Source organism: Schistocerca gregaria, chromosome 6 (genome assembly GCF_023897955.1).
Source record: "Schistocerca gregaria isolate iqSchGreg1 chromosome 6, iqSchGreg1.2, whole genome shotgun sequence".
In the NCBI taxonomy this organism is placed as follows: Eukaryota; Metazoa; Arthropoda; class Insecta; order Orthoptera; family Acrididae; genus Schistocerca; species Schistocerca gregaria.
This window is the reverse complement of record NC_064925.1, coordinates 488,948,007-488,968,633: the sequence shown is the minus strand read 5'-3', so window position 1 is coordinate 488,968,633 and position 20,627 is coordinate 488,948,007. Positions and strand designations below refer to the sequence as shown.

At 44.2% G+C, this 20,627-nt stretch overlaps 1 protein-coding gene across 1 annotated transcript in view; it reads right to left on the bottom strand.

Annotated features, from left to right (window-relative positions):
* LOC126278507 (dipeptidase 1-like) overlaps window positions 1-20,627 on the bottom strand; it is a 439,923-nt gene that overhangs the window by 82,557 nt on the left and 336,739 nt on the right. The gene's annotated exons all lie outside the window — the stretch shown is intronic.

Below are 20,627 nucleotides of genomic sequence, written 5' to 3'. Positions count from 1 at the left end.
GAAACTTTTTAATTTACTTTGTGATTCTGGAAGTTTTAATGGCTCCGTTATTTACGCAACATCATCTGTTTTGTTTCACTGACTGGAGGACTAGCATCTATTTCTTTTGTTCCACTGTGGAGAATATTTTTATGGAAATTATGTTTAATAAACGTTTGTTTGTTCTTTATACCTGGGCTGTTAATTTGTACCCATCAGCGGCAGACACATCAAGGAGCATCACGGAGATGCTGCAAAAACTGAACTTTCAAATGTTGGAAGATAGACCCCTTGCATCCCATGACAGCATCATAAGAAGTTTCACGAACGAGCATTGAGGAATCGACGATTGTATTACAATCACATACATAATGCCCCCATGGCGACCACAGAAAGAAGCTTGGTCCCATTACAATGCACGCAGAGGCATTTAAGCAATTATTCTTTCTGCTATGCAAAGGCGTATGAATAGGAAACAACCCTAATAAATGGTGAAATGCAAAGGAGCCTCTGCCATGCACTTCACTGATTTTCAGGATATAAATGTAGGCACGTAGAATGTACTCTTATCTGAAAGACAACAGGACTAGTTTTTTTCCGTTTCTCACCTAATATTTTCACTTGCATTTTACGAGTAGCATGGGTAAAGTGTGTATGCTCTATGCAGGCACAGGAGGAGCTGTGTGCAGTTCACGAACAGTTGAAGACCCTGTTGGCCACGTCTGCAGGCTGCTTCCTCAGGGTTTAGTGGTGGTGGAAAAACTAGCGTATCTCATATGGGATACCTCGAGTGTCGCTTCTTTCACCCATGGGTTCTGCTGCCAAGGCACATTCCAGCATGCCAAATATTGGGTAACGCGCCCTATCACAGGGTGAGTTGCAGGTTGTAACAAATTTGCACGCTTGAGACGGAGAGCCAATGGGGGAACTGGCCGTCTGAACTTACCTATTCATCCTGTGTGTGGACAACTGGCCGCTCCTTCAAGAGAGTTTGAGGACGTATACAAGAGGAGTGGGTTGGCTAGTTCCTTGGATCTCCAATGCTAGATGTGTTATGGAGCCCCTCAGGGAACTAACGTCCAAATCCGGAGCAAAAGTGCAGTGTGCACTCTTATGTCTGCCTGGAGGCCTCATCCGAGGTATGGAACGGACTCCACCTATGGCTATTGAGGATACAGGGTGCCGTCATCTTCAAGTTGTGGCTCATGTTGATCCCAGCGGCACCTGTCGGTTGGGTTCTGAGGCTATCCTGTCAGTGCAGGCGGTTAGTGGAAGCAGTGACGACTGTTGGCCTAAATTGTGGGGTGAAAGCAGAGCTTACAATTTATAGTATTGTACCCAGAATCGATCAGGGTCCTTTGGTTTCGAGCTGAGTGCAGGGTCTCTATGAGAGACTTCGCTGATTCTCTGACAGTCTTGGCTGCAGATTTATGGACCTGCGTTTTGGGGTTGGAGAATTTTAGGATTCCTCTTCCACTATACAGAGGAAACATCAACTAAGGTAGCGGAGTAAGTGTGGACTGAACATGCGGATTTTTTAGGCTCGGTGACAGACAGCAAAATCAGATCGTGTACACAGTAAAGACATTTTGATATCAAAATTTTAGTCGAAGTATTTGTAATAAAATTCCTGAATTTACCGTCCTCATGCTTACACTGTACTGTTAACTGAGAGAGCCGGCCGGAGTGGCCGAGCAATTCTAGGCGCTCCAATCTGGAAGCGCGCGCCCGCTACGGTCGCAGGTTCGAATCTTGCCTCGGGAATGGATGTGTGTGATGGCCTTAGGCTAGTTAGGTTTAAGTAGTTCTAAGTTCTAGGGGACTGATGACCTCAGCAGTTAAGTCCCATAGTGCTCAGAGCCATTTGAACCATTTTAACTGAGAGCTAGGGGAAAACAAAAGTAGACAGTTCTGAAATATTTAATAAAGCATGTAACACACATCGGAAAGGCAGGTTAGACACCAATGGAGAGGGAGCGTTATTGCGGTCGACAAAACTATTGTGCATACCAAAGTCAAAAATGAGTCTGACTGCAAAGTTATTTGGATGTGACTATTTGGCTTAGAAGAATTCAAGTTATCATCAGGCGTCTTATTGGCCACCTGATTTTGCCGTAACAGCAGTACTGACTCAGTAGCATGGAAGTACCTCGATCATGTGATACTAGTTGGACGGGACTTTAACCTACCAATTATAAGTTGTGGTGTCCATCGATTACAGATAATCTTGGGAAGTAGTTTCCGAAAACTGAGCAGCTATTGCGACAACCCACATACATTTTGCTGCATTGAGCCTTAACTCCTGCAGTGTCAGCAATCAGCATCACATCAGTCCTCTGAAGAAGCCTAGCACACAGGGGATTTTTTTCCGGAAGACAAACTGCCATGATCTGACCGTCCACCAGGAGGCAACCTACGCGCCGCTAGAGGCTCTCTTTTGCAAGACATGTGATCGAAAATAGGCCTAGCTGTATCCTAGTGCCGCGTAGTGTTTAGGGCAGCGCTCACGCCAAGCCACACCAGTTCACTCCGAGTGATTTTTTCTGGGCCAGGGGTCACTTTCACAAGGATTCCATCAATCAGCATTCTCACTCGAGAGCTGTCTCCTTGATAACTCTGTCCTTCATGTCTCACTTGGCGACACCTGGCGCTACCAGCTGTTCACTTAAAGAGTGTTCGTGGCCTCCTCTCCGAAGAAGACGGGGGATTCTGTCATTGTGACAGAATTTATTCTCGTTTAATTTTCAAATGGCTACGTGCTGGACTTTGACAATTTTGCTCCCTAATGGACTTTGATAAAATGTGTGTTTAATGAACTTAGACTCAGTGACAATCTAACTTACCTTCAGTTGCCAAAGTATTACTGTTCGATTTCAAGAAGTAACTTAATTTTATGTTCTGTTTCAATCCACAACCGAGTACGCGTGTTACTAATTTGTAATAAACTTGTTCAACTGTTATTACCTGGATATTTTTGTTTCACTGTCGAGGGACAAAGGAAATCTTTTAGACCCCATAGCTACTAACAGGCCTCAACATATCGACAGTATCAATGTAGAGACTGGGATCAGTGATCATAATAATATGGAGTCGATGGTTGAAAAATAAGTTAGTCAAGAGTTTTTATGCAGAAAAGATCAGACAAGCAATTGTTAGCAGCCTACTTGGACGATAAATTCACATCATTTAGTTCCAATATGAAGGGCGCAGAGGAATTGTGGGCCAAGTTTAAACTCATTGAAAATCGCTCTCTGAAGAAGGATATTCGAGCAAGTAGATTAAGGACGGGAAAAGCCGACTGTGCTTTAACAACAAGATTCGGAAAATGCTGAGGAAACAGAGATTGCTACATTCTTGATTCAAGAAAGAACGAGAGAATCTCGACAGGCAAAAGTAAGCAGAAATTCGTGCGCCTAAAAATGACTGACGCGCGAAGCATAGAACTTGACCCGTCATACCTCAGCAAAAGATCTTACGAATAATCCGAGAAAAGTCTGGTAAAGCCGGCCATGGTGGCCGAGCGGTTCTAGGCGCATCAGTCGAACTGCGCGACTGCTATAGTCGCAGGCTCGAATCATGCCTCGGGCATGGATGTGTGTGATGTCCTTAGGTTGGTTAGGTTTAAGTAGCTCTAAGTTCTAGGGGACTTACGACCTCAGCTGTTGAGTCCCACAGTGCTCAGAGCCAATGGAACCATTTTTGAAAAGTCTGGTAATGTGGAATATCGTTTAGCGGGCCTAAGGCTTCTATCCAGCCACTCGTCGACTAGTCTGGTGTGGCATTAGCAGACAGTAAAAGGAAAGCTGGAGTTTTATATTTTGCAATTAAAACTAAGTCATGCAAGAGGATCATACAGGCATGCCATCGATCGACCGTTGCACAGACTCCTATACGGAGGACATAAAGGCATTCCTGGACTGGAGAAGCAACTGAAAGAGTTGAAAACAATTAAGTCGCCAGACCTGAATGGAATCCCAATTCGGTTTTACACAGTAATCTGCGGTGTTGGCCCCTACTTGGCTCGCATTTATGCTAATCTGTCGCCCAGCGCAAAGCCCAAATTGACTAGAAAAAAAGCACAGGCGACTCCTGCATGTAACAAGGGTAAAACAACCGAACCGTAAAATTACTTAACAATAGTTTGCTGCAGAATTTTTCAGTATATTCCAAGTTCGAATATGATAAATTTTCTTGGGACAGAAAAATTTGTATCTACAGATCCGCACGAATTTTGATTTGCAATGCAAATGTGCAGCTTGATACTATTTAAAGGAAAGATAACATTGTTGTGAGGTTAAAGTAGGGCCGAACTACCTGTCTGACCCGTAGCTAATTATTTCTTGTTTACAGTGATACATAGAAGTGAGTTATCAGTTTTTATTTCAAAAGCACTTTATTGTAAATTGAAATTCAGAATTGCAAATAAATATTTCAGACAAGAATTTGTCATTTATTTACATCCCATCGTAAAATAATTCAATTACATCTGGCGTCTCGGATCCATTGGCATCGCTTGCTGCAGCAGGTGAAGCAGCTGTGCTCTTTCGATCTGGAAATACACTCCTGGAAATGGAAAAAAGAACACATTGACACCGGTGTGTCAGACCCACCATACTTGCTCCGGACACTGCGAGAGGGCTGTACAAGCAATGATCACACGCACGGCACAGCGGACACACCAGGAACCGCGGTGTTGGCCGTCGAATGGCGCTAGCTGCGCAGCATTTGTGCACCGCCGCCGTCGGTGTCAGCCAGTTTGCCGTGGCATACGGAGCTCCATCGCAGTCTTTAACAGTGGTAGCATGCCGCGACAGCGTGGACGTGAACCGTATGTGCAGTTGACGGACTTTGAGCGAGGGCGTATAGTGGGCATGCGGGAGGTCGGGTGGACGTACCGCCGAATTGCTCAACACGTGGGGCGTGAGGTCTCCACAGTACATCGATGTTGTCGCCAGTGGTCGGCGGAAGGTGCACGTGCCCGTCGACCTGGGACCGGACCGCAGCGACGCACGAATGCACGCCAAGACCGTAGGATCCTACGCAGTGCCGTAGGGGACCGCACCGCCACTTCCCAGCAAATGAGGGACACTGTTGCTCCTGGGGTATCGGCGAGGACCATTCGCAACCGTCTCCATGAAGTTGGGCTACGGTCCCGCACACCGTTAGGCCGTCTTCCGCTCACGCCCCAACATCGTGCAGCCCGCCTCCAGTGGTGTCGCGACAGGCGTGAATGGTGGGACGAATGGAGACGTGTCGTCTTCAGCGATGAGAGTCGCTTTTGCCTTTGTGCCAATGATGGTCGTATGCGTGTTTGGCGCCGTGCAGGTGAGCGCCACAATCAGGACTGCATACGACCGAGGCACACAGGGCCAACACCCGGCATCATGGTGTGGGGAGCGATCTCCTACAATGGCCATACACCTCTGGTGATCGTCGAGGGGACACTGAATAGTGCATGGTACATCCAAACCGTCATCGAACCCATCGTTCTACCATTCCTAGAAGGGCAAGGGAACTTGCTGTTCCAACAGGACAATGCACGTCCGCATGTATCCCGTGCCACCCAACGTGCTCTAGAAGGTGTAAGTCAACTACCCTGGCCAGCAAGATCTCCGGAACTGTCCCCCATTGAGCATGTTTGGGACTGGATGAAGCGTCGTCTCACGCGGTCTGCACGTCCAGCACGAACGCTGGTCCAACTGAGGCGCCAGGTGGAAATGGCATGGCAAGCCGTTCCACAGGACTACATCCAGCATCTCTACGATCGTCTCCATGGGAGAATAGCAGCCTGCATTGCTGCGAAAGGTGGATATACACTGTACTAGTGCCGACATTGTGCATGCTCTGTTGCCTGTGTCTATGTGCCTGTGGTTCTGTCAGTGTGATCATGTGATGTATCTGACCCCAGGAATGTGCCAATAAAGTTTCCCCTTCCTGGGACAATGAATTCACGGTGTTCTTATTTCAATTTCCAGGAGTGTAGTTTTGTGGAAAATTTCTGTATTCGGATGGTAATGCGCTTTGTTTGCATTGTAAAGTTCCTGTGGCTGGAATGGAACTTCAGGAACTGGCTGTGAGGAAAGTGACGATCAGTAACTTCCACGTTCTCTAACCGGCCAGTGTCCGGAAAGTGCATTATTATAAGCAGTTTGAATACGATTATAACATGGAAGATTGCTTTCATTAAACTGGACTTGTTTTATGACATTCATGATTCTCGAAACCTTTTCTTTTCAGTTCTTGATTTGAATAATCCTGAGATGAGATATCTTCCAAACTGTTGATCTCATCTGAATCTCTCATATAAAAGATTCGATGTCAAAACTACGCATGGCGCTCACGTGGGCACAGAAAAGTATAGGGTCTTTCACAATACTTTGACGATTTCAAGTTTGAATAATGGGTGCTAGAAAGAAGACACATCAACGGTGGCGCCTTCTATTAGTAGTACCCAATATCAAGCTTCATTCCATAATGGGTCAATAGTGATGTCGTAGCTGTTTGAAGCAACATTGTGCGTTCGCAATGGAGCGCTATTTTCGGCACGGCAAATTCGTCACTGTGTGGTGTGGCTTCACGGCACAGATCGTGATTGGTCCATTTTTCATTAAGGGACTCGGACCCCAAGGACCAAGGGCACGCAGCGTCAACGGCACACGTCACTGATGTGCTTCGCCAACATGTGATCCTTGCTCTACGGGAGTGAAGAGCCTCAGACTCAATCGTTTTGAAGCACGATTGGGATCCACCTCACACTGCTCGTGAGGTCACTCTGTTCCTCCGGAAAACACTGAGAAAACTGAATCACTGACCTACAGCTCCAAGCTAGTTGGCTACCAAGGTCACCAGATTTGAACCTTATGATTTCTGCCTGTAGGGTTACAGGAATGACAGGGTTTAACAATGGAACACTAACGCACATTGGTGGTTAAGACGAGCATAGCGAAGGAGGTAGCCAACATCCAACCTGAAATGTTTCGGGCAGCACTAAGACAATAGCGACTGCGGTGCGCTTGCAGGCTGTGCATGCAGGTGGTCCTCACATTGACCTATGTTTATAACATGCAACATCAACATGGTACGCAATTAACAAAGGTTACTCTCTCAAACGGAAATTGGAATGTGGTTCTATCAGGCGTTTATTGGTTATAAGCTTACCGCATGTCCTGACAAACGTTTCCACGAAGTCTCGTTGTCCTACGACCACTCGTTTTTCAAGGGGGCCCTCTCAAATAGCGGAACCGTAATTACAGCCACACTGTACACTTACGTTCCGTAAATAGTTTCTGAATGCGTCTAAGGCGGTGTAAGTAGGCTGTTTAGGTTTTTATGTTGGTAACGCCATGCAGCGCTCTATATGAAAATCACTGGCTGTGGCGTGTGCAGTCTGTGGCTGGTTTGCATTGTTGGAATTTGCTATTGTAGTGTTGGGCAGTTGGCTGTTAACAGCGCTTAGCGTTGCGCAGTTGGAGGAGAGCCGCCAGCAGTGGTGGATGTGGCGCGTGAGATGGCACAGCTTTGAGAGCGGATGATATGGACGCGTGTCCATCAGAGACAGTAAAGTTGTAAGATTGGATGTCATGAACTAATATGACTTTTGAACACTATTAAGGTAAATACATTGTTGTTCTCTATCAAAATCTTTCATTCGCTAACTATGCATATCAGTAGCTAGTCCCTTCAGTAGTTAGAATCTTTTATTTAGCTGGCAGTAGTGGCGCTCGCCGTATTGCAGTAGTTCGAGTAACGAAGATTTTTGTGAGGTAAGTGATTTGTGAAAGGTGTAGATTAATGTTAGTTAGGGCCATTCTTTTGTAGGCATTATTCAAAGTCAGACTGCGTTGCGGTAAAAATATTGTGTGTCAGTTTAGTGTTGATCAGAATAAGTAAAGAGAGTAATGTGTGAATACGTTCAGTTCTGCTCAGCTGTTTGAAAATCAAATAACGTAAGAGGATTATCAGCACAGTAATTCATAAACTTTTCTAATGGGACGTTTTAGCGGTAACCAAGAAAGTTAGAATATTATGTACTACGAGTTCGCGAACAGCCGATGAAGTAAAGGGACGTCTCAGCGCTTGCCGAAACGGTACGTTTCTAGAAAACTCGTTCGCGTGGCTCCCACTGCTTTATTATTGCCGCCACGTTGTTTTCTTAACGTTGTTTCATATTCTGCCCACTTCATACCCACTGATTGGCCACGACTTCTCTTGCCAAGCCAATTAGGACCGTCTCTCGTGGCCGTCCACTTGTTCGATCTTTACTTTCATTTGTAATAAAGTACAAAACAAGAGTAGTACGAGTAGGCGAATTTTAGCTGTGTGCGCAAGGCCGCTGATGTTCTCAATTCATTCAGCCAGTGCAAATAAGACTTTAGTGTTTCATAGAATATGTACGAGTATATACTTCGTAAAACACTAAATGCAAACAGTTGGAATAAAATTACATGCTTGTTAGGTGTACTAAATAACCACAATAACGGGCCTACACATCGAATCATGTTACGTCTTAACATTTCATTAATATTCTTAAGAAAGACGAAGTTTTCAGTTCTCTATTATGTCTGTGTTTCTTCATATTTAACCAATTAATGCAAAGATTTTGTATTACCGATTTCTTATTGACGAATTTGTGAGTCGCAGATGTCAGGAAGACTGGTAAAAAATCAAATTGTTTTTTCTCCGAAATATTTTTTATTACCAGCCTGAAGATGGAACTTTTGATATACAAATAAGTACTTTGGAGTACAGTTGTACCAATTTTAAGAATTTTTAGCAGATTGCAGCCCCGTCAGTAATTGTGATAGACTAAGATATTGCAATATCCGCCTCAGTTGCGCTAATTTTCTGGTCTTTACCCATGTTTCGGTTAGCATAATCTAGCCTTCTTCAGAAGCATGAAATTACTATAACATGCCAGAGTCAGGCACAGTCAACATTAAAAATTAAAACCTATAGTACCGTGGTACAATGTCGAATTAAAACTACTTAACTGAAGTCCAGCCCCGCCATCACTTCACCACGCGGTCGGTTGGCAGCGGCAACAACGTAGTTACCTCTCATGTGACAATATCATGGTAACGTTTTTCAACAGGGTAACAACGTCTACACACAGCACTTGTATTTACGGAATGCCTGCGTAATGTTGGTTACTCCTCCCCCTCCCCACCCCCCTCGTTAGTAGCCAGCGTATTCACATATACCTCCTCAATACAACTTGTGGGAATAGCTCGGATGTTTACTCCATCCCAGTGCCAGGATATTAAGTGCCATGTCTTCCTTTGCACGCTTGTGGTTCTTGAGTGAATACAGGAGCGACGAACAGATGCCGCCCGCGAACAAAAAATTCAGATATTAATTTATTCTAGATCTACATCTACACTCCGCAAACCACCTGACGGTGTGTGGCGGAGGGTGCCATGAGTACCTCTATCGGTTCTCCTTTCTATTCCAGTCTCGTATTGTTCGTAGAAAGGAGGATTGTCGGTATGCTTCTGTGTGGGCTCTAATCTCTCTGATTTTATCCTCCTGGTCTCTTCGCGAGATATACGTAGGAGGGAGCAATATACTGCTTGACTCTTCGGTGAAGGTATCTTCTCGAAACTTCAACAGAAGCCCGTACCGAGCTACTGAGCGTCTCTCCTGCTGAGTATTCAACTGGAGTTTATCATCTCTGTAACGCTTTCGCGATTACTAAATGATCCTGTAACGAAGCGCGCTGCTCTCTGTTGGATCTTCTTTATCTCTTCTATCAACCCTATCTGGTACGGATCCCACACCGGTGAGCAGTATTCAAGCATTGGGCGAACAAGCGTACTGTAACCTACTTCGTTTTCGGATTACATTTCTTTAGGATTCTTCCAATGAATCTCAGTCTAGCATCTGATTTACCGACGATTAACTTTATATGCTCATTCCATTTTAAATCACTCCTAATGCGTACTCCCAGATAATTTATGGAATTAACTGCTTCCAGTTGCTGACCAGCTATATTGTAGCTAAATGATAAGGGATCTATCTTTCTATGTATTCGCAGCACATTACACTTGTCTACATTGAGACTCAATTGCCATTTCCTGCGCCATGCGTCAATTCGCTGCAGATCCTCTTGCATTTCAGTACAATTTTCCATTGTTGCAACCTCTCGATATACCACAGTATCATCCGCAAAAAGTCTCAGTGAACTGCCGATGTCATCCACAAGGTCATTTATGTATATTGTAAATGGCAACGGTCCTACAACACTCCCCTGCGGCACACCTGAAATCACTTACTTCGGAAGACTTCTCTCCATTGAGAATGACATGCTGCGTTCTGTTATCTAGGAACTCTTCAATCCAATCACACAATTGGTCTGATAGTCCATATGCTCTTACTTTGTTAATTAAACGACTGTGGGGAACTGTATCTAACGCCTTGCGTAAGTCAAAAACAACGGCATCTACCTGTGAACCCGTGTCTATGGCCCTCTGAGTCTCGTGGACGAATAGCGCGAGCTGGGTTTCACACGACCTTCTTTTTCGAAACCCATGCTGATTCCTACAGAGGAAATTTCTAGACTCCAGAAAAGTCATTATACTCGAACGTAATACGTGTTCCAAAATTCTACAGCTGATCGACGTTAGAGATATAGGTCTATAGTTCTGCACATCTGTTCGACGTCCCTTCTTGAAAACGGGGATGACCTGTGCCATTTTCCAATCCTTCGGAACGCTACACTCTTCTAGAGACCTACGGTACATCGCTGCAATAAGGGGGCAAGTTCCTTCGCGTACTCTATGTAAAATCCAACTGGTATCCGATCAGGTCCAGCGGCCTTTCCTCTTTTGAGCGATTTTAATCTAATATCAAATAGTAAAAATAATACATAGCTTTGTTGTTAAAGTAGCAGAGTCAGTTGCTAATCGTAGATTTGAATGTACAAATATACACAGATAAAAAATATTTATAAAACTGTCACTCTTCAGTACAATGTCTGTTCACATGATGTCGAGCTCTGGCCACTATCAAAGTCTGTAATTGTTATTCAACTGGCTAACACAAAAAATGGAATCAGTGCGCGAATGTTCGGACTTGAGTACATCCGGAGCTCCGGAGAGGGGATGCTTGAACCTCACTGCCAGTGGCGTAATCATTGGTGGCTGCCAGTGGCGTAATCATTCCTGGTAGCGCCCTTGTGTTGCGGCGGCTGTAGGGAACGCGGTGGCAGAGCGAATTTCGAAGTGAGGCCGACAGAATAGTGGCTGATACCGCACTGAGGACTTGTGGAACAGTTGTGGGCTACTTTGCCTCAGTAGAGGATATAACAATGAATGTAGATCACACCGTCAGATGATAAAATAGTCTTATCATGTGACGATGTGATACACGTTCACTGAAATGATAAATAATTTCACTATATTCTAAGTGCCTAACTACGTTTGTTTGTACACTGAAGAGCAGAGGAAACTGGTATAGGCTCAAATGGCTCTGAGCACTATGGGAGTTAACATCTGAGGTAATCAGTCCCCTAGAACTTAGAACTACTTAAAACCTAACTGACTTAAGGACATCATACAAATCCACGCCCGAGGCAGGATTCGAACCTGCGACCGTAGCAGTCACGCGGTTATGGACTGAAGCGCCTAGAACCGAACGGCCGCAACGGCCGGCACTGGTATAGGCATGCGTACTCAAATACAGAGATATGTAATCAGGCAGAACACGGTGCTGCGTTTGGCGAAGCCTATGTATCACAAGAAGTGTCTGGCGCAGTTGTTAGATCGGTTACTGCTTCCACAATGGCAGGTTATCAAGATTTGAGTGAGTCTGGATGTGGTGTTATAGTCGGAGCACAAGCGATGGGACACAGCATTTCTGAGGTATCGAAGAAGCCGGGATTTTCCCGTAAAACCATTTCACCATTGTACACACAATATGAGGAATCCGGTAAAACATCTATTCTCCGACATCGCTGCGGCTGGAAAAATATATTGCAAGAACGGGACCAACGACGGCTGAAGGGAATCGTTCAGTGTGACAGAAGTGCAACCCTTCCGCAAATTGCTGCAGATTTCAATGATAGGAAATCTACAAGTATCAGCGTGTGAACCATTCAAAGAAACATCATCGATATGAGCTTTCGGAACCGAAAGGCCCATTCGAGTACTCTTGATGGCTGCACGACACAAAGCTTTATGTCTCACCTCGAGCCGTCAACAACGACATTGGACTGTTGATGACATGAAACATGTTGCCTGGGCGGACGAGTCTTGTTTCAAATTGTATCGAGTGAATGGACGTGTACGGGTATGGAAACAATCTCATCCCTGCATATCAGCAAGGGACTATTCAAGCTGGTGGAGGCTCTTAATGGTGGGGGACGTGTGCAGCTGGAGTGATATGGGACCCCCTACTACGTCTAGATACGACTCTGAGAGGTGACACGTACGTAAGCATCCTGTCTGATCATCTGCATCCAATAATGTCCATTGTACATTCCGACGGACTTGGTCAACTCCAGCAGGACAATGCGACACCCGACGCGTCCAGAATTGCTACAGACTGGACCCAGGACACTTATGAGTTTAAACACTTCCGCTGCCCACCAAACTCCCCAGACATGTACATTATTGAGCGTATCTGGGATGCTTTGCAACGTGCTGTTCAGAAGAGATCTCCACCCCTCGTAGTCTTATGGGTTTATGACAACAGTCCTGGAGGATTCATTGTTTCAATTGCCTCCAGCACTGCCACGTCGTGTTGCGGCACTTCTGCGTGCTCGCGGGGGCCCTACACGATATTAGGCAATTGTACCAGTTTCTTTGGCTCTTTAGTGTGTATCTGTAAGAAGCTTTTTAGTGCATTAAGCTCGTCGGAAGATGGCATCTACTTGGGAAAATCGGTGATGTACATGTTTTTTAATATATATAAGTCAATATGACGTAATAAATTATTATACAAATATTTTCAAAGATCGTATATTTCCAATAATTGGCAAAAAACATTTTCTGCTATGACAGATGTAATTTAAAACAACTGGATAGCAATCGAACTGGGCATTATCAGCCAAGCGTAAAGCGATTGAAAAGGGAGGGAATGTGTTCAATATTTTACAGTAAATGAGGAAAGCGATAATTATGTCCTATACACGTTGCGATGTAAAAAAAAATATTCACATTATTGCTAACTCCAAATTAGTGATGGTTTACTTTATTTTTAACCGCAATGCTGTTATTTTATAAAGATGAATGTAGAAATGACATTGTACACAGACATTACGTCCTATTGGGTGAGTAAGCTATGAAGTGGAGTAAATACACGCCTCCGACAACAAGCATGTAGTAGGTAACAAGTCTGTCTGCATATGGGACGGGTCAGAGATGAAAATACCAGCGGCCTGCATTCTTATTGGAGATAGGCACTACTGTGTGTAGGTGTGTTGCCGCCGCTGACTTGGCCCGCGGTTGGAGAGAGCCCTATGACGCGGAGACAGCCCGTCGTGCTGGAAGCCTCATAATCTCTTCACCGCGACAGCCGCCTCCGCTCCCGTAACTCGCGTGCCACGGTGCGATAACTTATCTGTCGTGTGCAGGCCCTTAGGAAACAGCCCAACCCTCCAATCTTCACTGAGCCGCGCAAGGCAGTAATTCCCCGAAGAGAGAGGAGTGGTTAACGTCTGAGAAACCACAACGATTATCTCGTTAATTTGCTTTCGTTGCCCCGTTTTGTCCATGTCATGCTGTTGCTATAAAGACATTAACGCTATTCAGAAATAAAATCTACAGTGCAGGAATACGGCAAGCAGGTTCTCCTGAGACAGTCGTAGTCACAATGCTATAGAAGCCAAATCTGAAGTGGTCAAGGATTAACAGAATAATTTGTCTTGTGTCTCAATGTGCCAAAGCCACTGCTAGTGAAATGCTAGTAGGAATGGAAGACAAGATAGAAAAGAACTCGTCGTAGTATCAACTGAGGCATTTTCCGGATGATCAGCTCAGGACAAAATGGTTATTTAAGATACGACAGTTTACATACTTACAATATATTTGAATAACTACCTGACTTTAATATAAAATAAATTTTAACAGGCTGTGCGCTCTATTATGTAAATCTTTCCATAGTAATAGATATTTTAACCTATGTTTAAACACGAAAAATATTTCCGATAAACATTTATTGGCCATTTTTCGTTAAATCAGTGCCAGTAGGTTATAATGAGCAAACATTTATTTCCTCAAATGTTATTTTAACCCTCAGAGCTCATTGATACATAACAGTAATATTTTTCTTAATAGCACCTATTGTAAGTAGGCTGTTTAGGTTTTCTTACTGGTAACACCACGTAGCGATCTGTATGAAAATCGCTTGCTGTGCTGTGTGCAGTCTGTGGCTGGTTTGCATTGTTGTCTGCCATTGTAGCGTTGGGCAGCGGCAGCTGAATGTGAACAGCGCGTAGCGTTGCGCAGTTGGAGGTGAGCCGCCAGCAGTGGTGGATGTGGGGAGAGAGATGGCGGAGGAAACGTCCCCTTAGAAAAATTTACACATGACTGTGCTTACACTGACACACAATTTTTTTTTTTTTTTAGCGCAACGCAATCTGACTTTCAGTAATCCCTACACGAGAATGGCCCTGACTAACATTAACCTATACGTTTCACAAATCACTTACCTCGCAAAAATCTTCGTTACTCAAACTACTGCAATACAGCGAGCACCACTACTGCCAGCTAACTAAAAGATTCAAACTACAGAAGGCACTAACTACTGATAGGTATAGTTAGCAAATGAAAGATTTTAATAGAGAACAAACAGTGTATTTACCTTAATAGTCAAAATATGATAGTTCATGACATCCAGTCTTACAAATTACAAAACTCCGCCATCTCTCTCCCCACGTCCACCACTGCTGGCGGCTCACCTCCAACCGAACAACGCTACGCGCTATTAACAGCCAACTGCCAAACACTACAATGGCCAACAACAATGCAAACCAGCCACAGACTGCACACAGCACAGCCAATGATTTTCATACAGAGCGCTACGTGGCGTTAGCAATAAGAAAACCTAAACAGCCTACTTACATAGCCCCCATGCTCCCCACAAAAAATTTACAAATTTGAATTTTTTTAATAATTACAATAACAAAGAAATGAAATGCACACACTTACCGATACAATGTTGGTCAAAAGCTAAAATTTTCTCACAGTCCATAAAGACAGACCTGATCATTCATCAAAGTAAAATTGCAGTGTTTTTCTCAAAGTCTGAGTAGTAAAAGAAAATGCACAGGGAAGTAGTGGATTTCCATGCAGTCTTGAAGAAGTAGTGTTGTCCTTCCAACGGAAAGACAGTGCTGACTCTTGACATACAGACAGGTAATGGGCCACAACAGAGCAAACCCACAGCAGAGTCAGTCGAAGTTTTGAAGAATATTAGTAGGTAGGTCAGCACAGAGTAGGCTCATTGTAGTCCTGGTAGAGATTACGGTATTGGTGGGCCACCAGAGGTGTAGACCCACTGCAGTCCTCGTAGAAATAATGGTATTGGTGAGTCATCAAAGGTGCAGACCCACTTCAGTCCTTGTAGGGATGGCCAACAGCCATCTGTTGCGACTGTGCAGGTGCACAATCACCAACGAAGAGTCTTGCGGAGAATATAGCAAGTCCATCAACCACCAACTGTACACGCACACAGTTTTTGGAATTGTCCTTAGAACTAGCAATGCTGTTAACCAGTCCCTTGCTGAATTATCAACACATGTGCAAACACTAACAGACCCTACTTCTCACATATTGTCCATATTCTTATGTTATAAAATTGTAATTGACACCAGTTGATCAAATTAAGTAATTTGTAAGTTACATTTCACTGCACACGTTTCTGTTGGTCATAGTATATGGACAATATGTGAGAAGTAGGGACTGTTGGTGTTTGCACGTGTGTTAATAATTCAGCAAGGGATTGGATAACAGCATTGCTGATTCTATGGACATTTCAAATAAATTCTTTGTGAGTGGACAAGTGGTGGTTTATGGACTTGCTCTATTGTCCGCAAGACTCTTCGATGGTGATTGTGCACCTGCACAGTCGCAACAGATGGCTGCTGGCTATCTCTACAAGGACTGAAGTGGGTCTACACCTTTGATGACTCACCAATACCATTATTTCTACAAGGACTGCAGTGGGTCTGCATCTCTGGTGGCCTACCAATAGTAATCTCTACCAGGACTACAGTGGGTCTGCTCTGTGATGACCTACCTACCAATATCCGTCAATACTTCGACTGACTCTGCTGTGGGATTGCTCTGTTATGGCCCATTACCTGTCTGCATATCAAGAGTCAGCACTGTCTTTCCGTTGGAAGGACAACACTACTTCTTCAAGACTGCATGGAAATCCACTACTTCCGTGTGCATTTTCTTTTACTACTCAGACTTTGAGAAAAACACTGCAATTTTACTTTGTTGAATGATCAGAACTGTCTGTATGGACTGTGAGAAAATTTTAGCTTTTGACCAACATTGTATCGATAAGTGTGTGCATTTCATTTCTTTGTTATTGTAATTATAAAAAAAATTTCAAATCTGTATTGGCCACTGCCCAAAACCATTTGTAAATTTTTTGTGGGGAGCATGGGGGCTATGTAAGTAGGCTGTTTAGGTTTTCTTATTGGTAACACCACGTAGCGCTCTGTATGAAAATCGCTGGCTGTGCTGTGTGCAGTCTGTGGCTGGTTTGCATTGTTGTCTTCGATTGTAGTGTTGGGCAGCGGCAGCTGGATGTGAACAGCGCGTAGCGTTGCGCATTTGGAGGTGAGCCGCCAGCAGTGGTGGATGTGGGGAGAGAGATGGAGTTTTGAAATTTGTAAGACTGGATGTCATGAACTGCTATATATATTATGACTATTAAGGTAAATACATTGTTTGTTCTCTATTAAAATCTTTCATTTGCTAACTATACCTATCAGTAGTTAGTGCCTTCAGTAGTTTGAATCTTTTATTTAGCTGGCAGTAGTGGTGCTCGCTGTATTGCAGTAGTTCGAGTAACCAAGATTTTTGTGAGGTAAGTGATTTGTGAAACATATAGGTTAATGTTAGTCAGGGCCATTCTTTTGTAGGGATCTTTGAAAGTCAGATTGCGTTTCGCTAAAAATATTGTGTCAGTTTAAGCACAGTCATGTATAATTTTTCTAAGGGGACGTTTCATACTATGATCAGGGACTCATTTTATTTTCCTGTCATCTCTTTCGTTTTCTCCACATCACTGCTCTTAAACGTAGAACAACCTCGAAACAAATTTCTTCTTATTATAAACACAACACTCACGGCAGATGCTCCAAGTACACTGACTTGCACTGTTGCACATAAGCACTCGCTACATTAAAATGAATTAGAAACGCTGTGCGCACATGCATCAAGAAAACGCAGCCCTGACCACTACCGTTGACATAATGAAACAAAACCTTGGTAGAATATTATGCTTAACCCGTTGATTAATCCTAAATTCCCAGAAAAGTGCGTGTAGACCTATAGACCCTTCTTCCGGAAAATGCCTGAAGTATGATTTTTTATTTTGGATTTATACTTTGATTCAGTAGAGGTAGGGGAACAACGGACGCCACTGTAAGTATTGTAACACTGATGGAAATCAATAAAGAGATGTATTAGTGATTCATAAACTGAGACAAGCTTTTCGTCGAGTATAATGAAACTGAGTTAAATACCTACAAATACCCACAAACTGCAAGGACAGGACACTAATAAGCGGCCGGCCGCTGTGGCCGAGCGGTTCTAGGCGCTTCAGTCCGGAACCGCGCTGCTGCTACGGTCGCAGGTTCGAATCCTGTGTCGGACTTGGATGTGTGTGATGTCCTTAGGTTAGTTAGGTTTACGTAATTCTAAGTCTAGGGAACTGATGACCGCAGATGTTAAGTCCCATAGTGCTTATTTGAACTAATAAGCTGCATTTCTGGCAGAGAAAATGACGAACGTGTACTAGAGGCGAGGTGTGAGAGGAGGTAGTTGATTTCTCCCGCCCTCTCAGGCTAACACCTTTGGTGACAGAGAAGTCGCCGAGGCCTTGAATAATATAGGCGGAATAGAACTAGAAGAATAGAGTGCGAAATATAATAATATGCAGATGTTAAAGGGTTTTCATCTAAATATACACTCTCTGTTCAGAAGTCTCCGGATACTCATGCGTAATGAGTAAGTGACTACTAAATGACAGAGATGCACCCAACAGCATAAAAGAAGGCGGGTAGCATTGCGCAGACAGTGGACAAGCGGTAACTGCACAGTGAGACGGTTAGGAGAGCTCACAGGCGTCTAACTTCGGTTAGTCATTGAAAGTCACTTGCGTAACAAATCCATCACGGACATTTCAGACCTAAATCTACCCAAGTCGACTGTAGATGAGTTGCTTGTGAAGTCGAAATCGAAGCAAGAACGACAGCTTCGCCAAGACAAGGCTGACTTTATATACCGGCGGACAGGAACCGTCGTGCATTTCTAAGGGTTGTTATACACCAAAGGAACTGGTATAGGCATGCGTATTCAAATGCAGTGTTATGTAAACAGGCAGAATACGGCGCTGCGGTCGGCAACGCCTATATAAGACAACAAGTGCCTGGTGCAGTTCTTAGATCGATTACTGCTCCTACAATGGCAGGTTGTCAAGATTTGAGTGCGCCTGAACGTGGCTTTATAGTCTGCGCACGAGCGATGGAACACAGCACCTCCGAGGTAGGAATGAAGTGGGGATTTTCCCGTACGACTATTTCACGAGTGTACCCTGAATTCAGGAATTCGGTAAAACATCGAATCTCAGACATCACTGTGGCCTGAAAAAGATCCTGCAAGAACGGGACCAATGATGACTGAAGAGAATCGTTCAACGTGACTTAAGTGCGACCCTTCCACAAACTGCTGCAGATTTCGATGCTGGGCCATCAAGTGTCAGCCTGCGAACCCCATCATCGATACGGCCTTTCGACATCCTAGAACACTTCCATCTGTTTGGACCAATGAAGGATGTACTCCGCGGAAGCAGCATGTGGGTTTTGGAGGAGTTATTGATGCAGTAAGACCATGGCTCCGTTGTAGACCAGTAGAGTTACAGCCCTCCCAGTAAGGTTGCACAAGGCCTTTACTTGAAGGGTTACTTTAAAAAATAGGGCTTTGTAGCCAAAAGAGTGGAGAATGATATGGTGTATTGAAATACTGAGTAAAATCAACCGGTTTTGAGAAAAAGTGTGTTGGATTACTTACTACAGATTTTCAGCAGATTTTCAGTCTCATGCACTACAGTGATTATTGCTGCTTCTTTGTGTATTTGTGGCAACTTGAGTTATCTAATCCCACGTTTGTCACTCATAGTCACAACGGCCTGGAGAGCTACGAAAGATAAGTGTTTTTTCAGAGCTAAATTAAGTGTTGTGTTTATGTACTGTGTGTGTTTATTCATTGATTGTCCTTCGTGTCCAAGATAACCAATAAAAGAGGAATACAACACTAATTTTATTTATTAACTATTACAATGTGTTCTTATGATTTGTCGTCAGCTGCATTGCGCTCTGTATGTACCTACACAAATTTATTTTAATGAGCAGGTTTACTAATTACGTAGTACGATGCTGGTTGCAAGATATATTCACTAAACGCCCCCCTAAGGGCGGGTAAGGTAGGTCTAGAGCACTCCGAATGGGAGACGCCATTACGATCCCGGCCGTCTTCTGTTACTGTGTCGACGATAGCAGTCATTGGATACTGTGATTTAACATCCGTTTTGACACGACTTTGTGTGGTACCGTGCAAAGATGTGGCGCCACAGCGAAGTCGGCAACGCACGTCCGTACCGTAGATATTAGCAATGACTCGCTGCAGTCCGCTACGACAAATGGGAGAGGCTACAGAAGCGCCCCCCCCCTCCCCCCTCTTCTCTCTCTCTCACTCAGCACAGCAGCACCTCGCACGCACGGGGGTCAATATAGAGACGAACATGGAAGCACTCTGTCCCCTTCCTGACATCGGCTGCAGTAGGTAAGTTGGGGTTGTTTGGGGGAAGAGACCAAACGGCGAGGTCATCGGTCTCATCGGATTAGAGAAGGACGGGGAAGGAAGTCGACGGTGCCCTTTCAAAGGAACCATCCCGGCATTTGCCTGGAGTGATTTAGGGAAATCACAGAAAACCTAAATCAGGATGACCGGACGCGGGATTGAACCGTCGTCTTCCCGAATGCGAGTCCAGTGTGCTAACCACTGCGCCACCTCGCTCGGTAAAGAAGCTGTTCAAGTCTCAGACGAAGATGTACTTTCGTAAACTTTCAGCATTGCAAATTCAAGACTAGAGTTTGTTAATTAGTGCAGTAAATGATACTCTAACAGTCAATGACAGTTGTAAATTCACTCCTGTGGCAAAGGATTGTCTGAAGATTAGTAAATAAGGTAGTATATGAGGTATACTTCGTATGTTGTAGTTCGACCAGCCCTCTCACACAGCAATGAAAGAACCCATAGTTATGCACAGACGATTGTTGGTTCGTCTGGTTATAATAATTAGCCGCCTCAAATCTCTTAGAACACTGTTTCAATAATATCTACTGCAGTGAAAATGAGGCAACAAAGAATATGCTGGTGTAAAGAAGAGGAGGAAAAGCAACGAGTACGGGG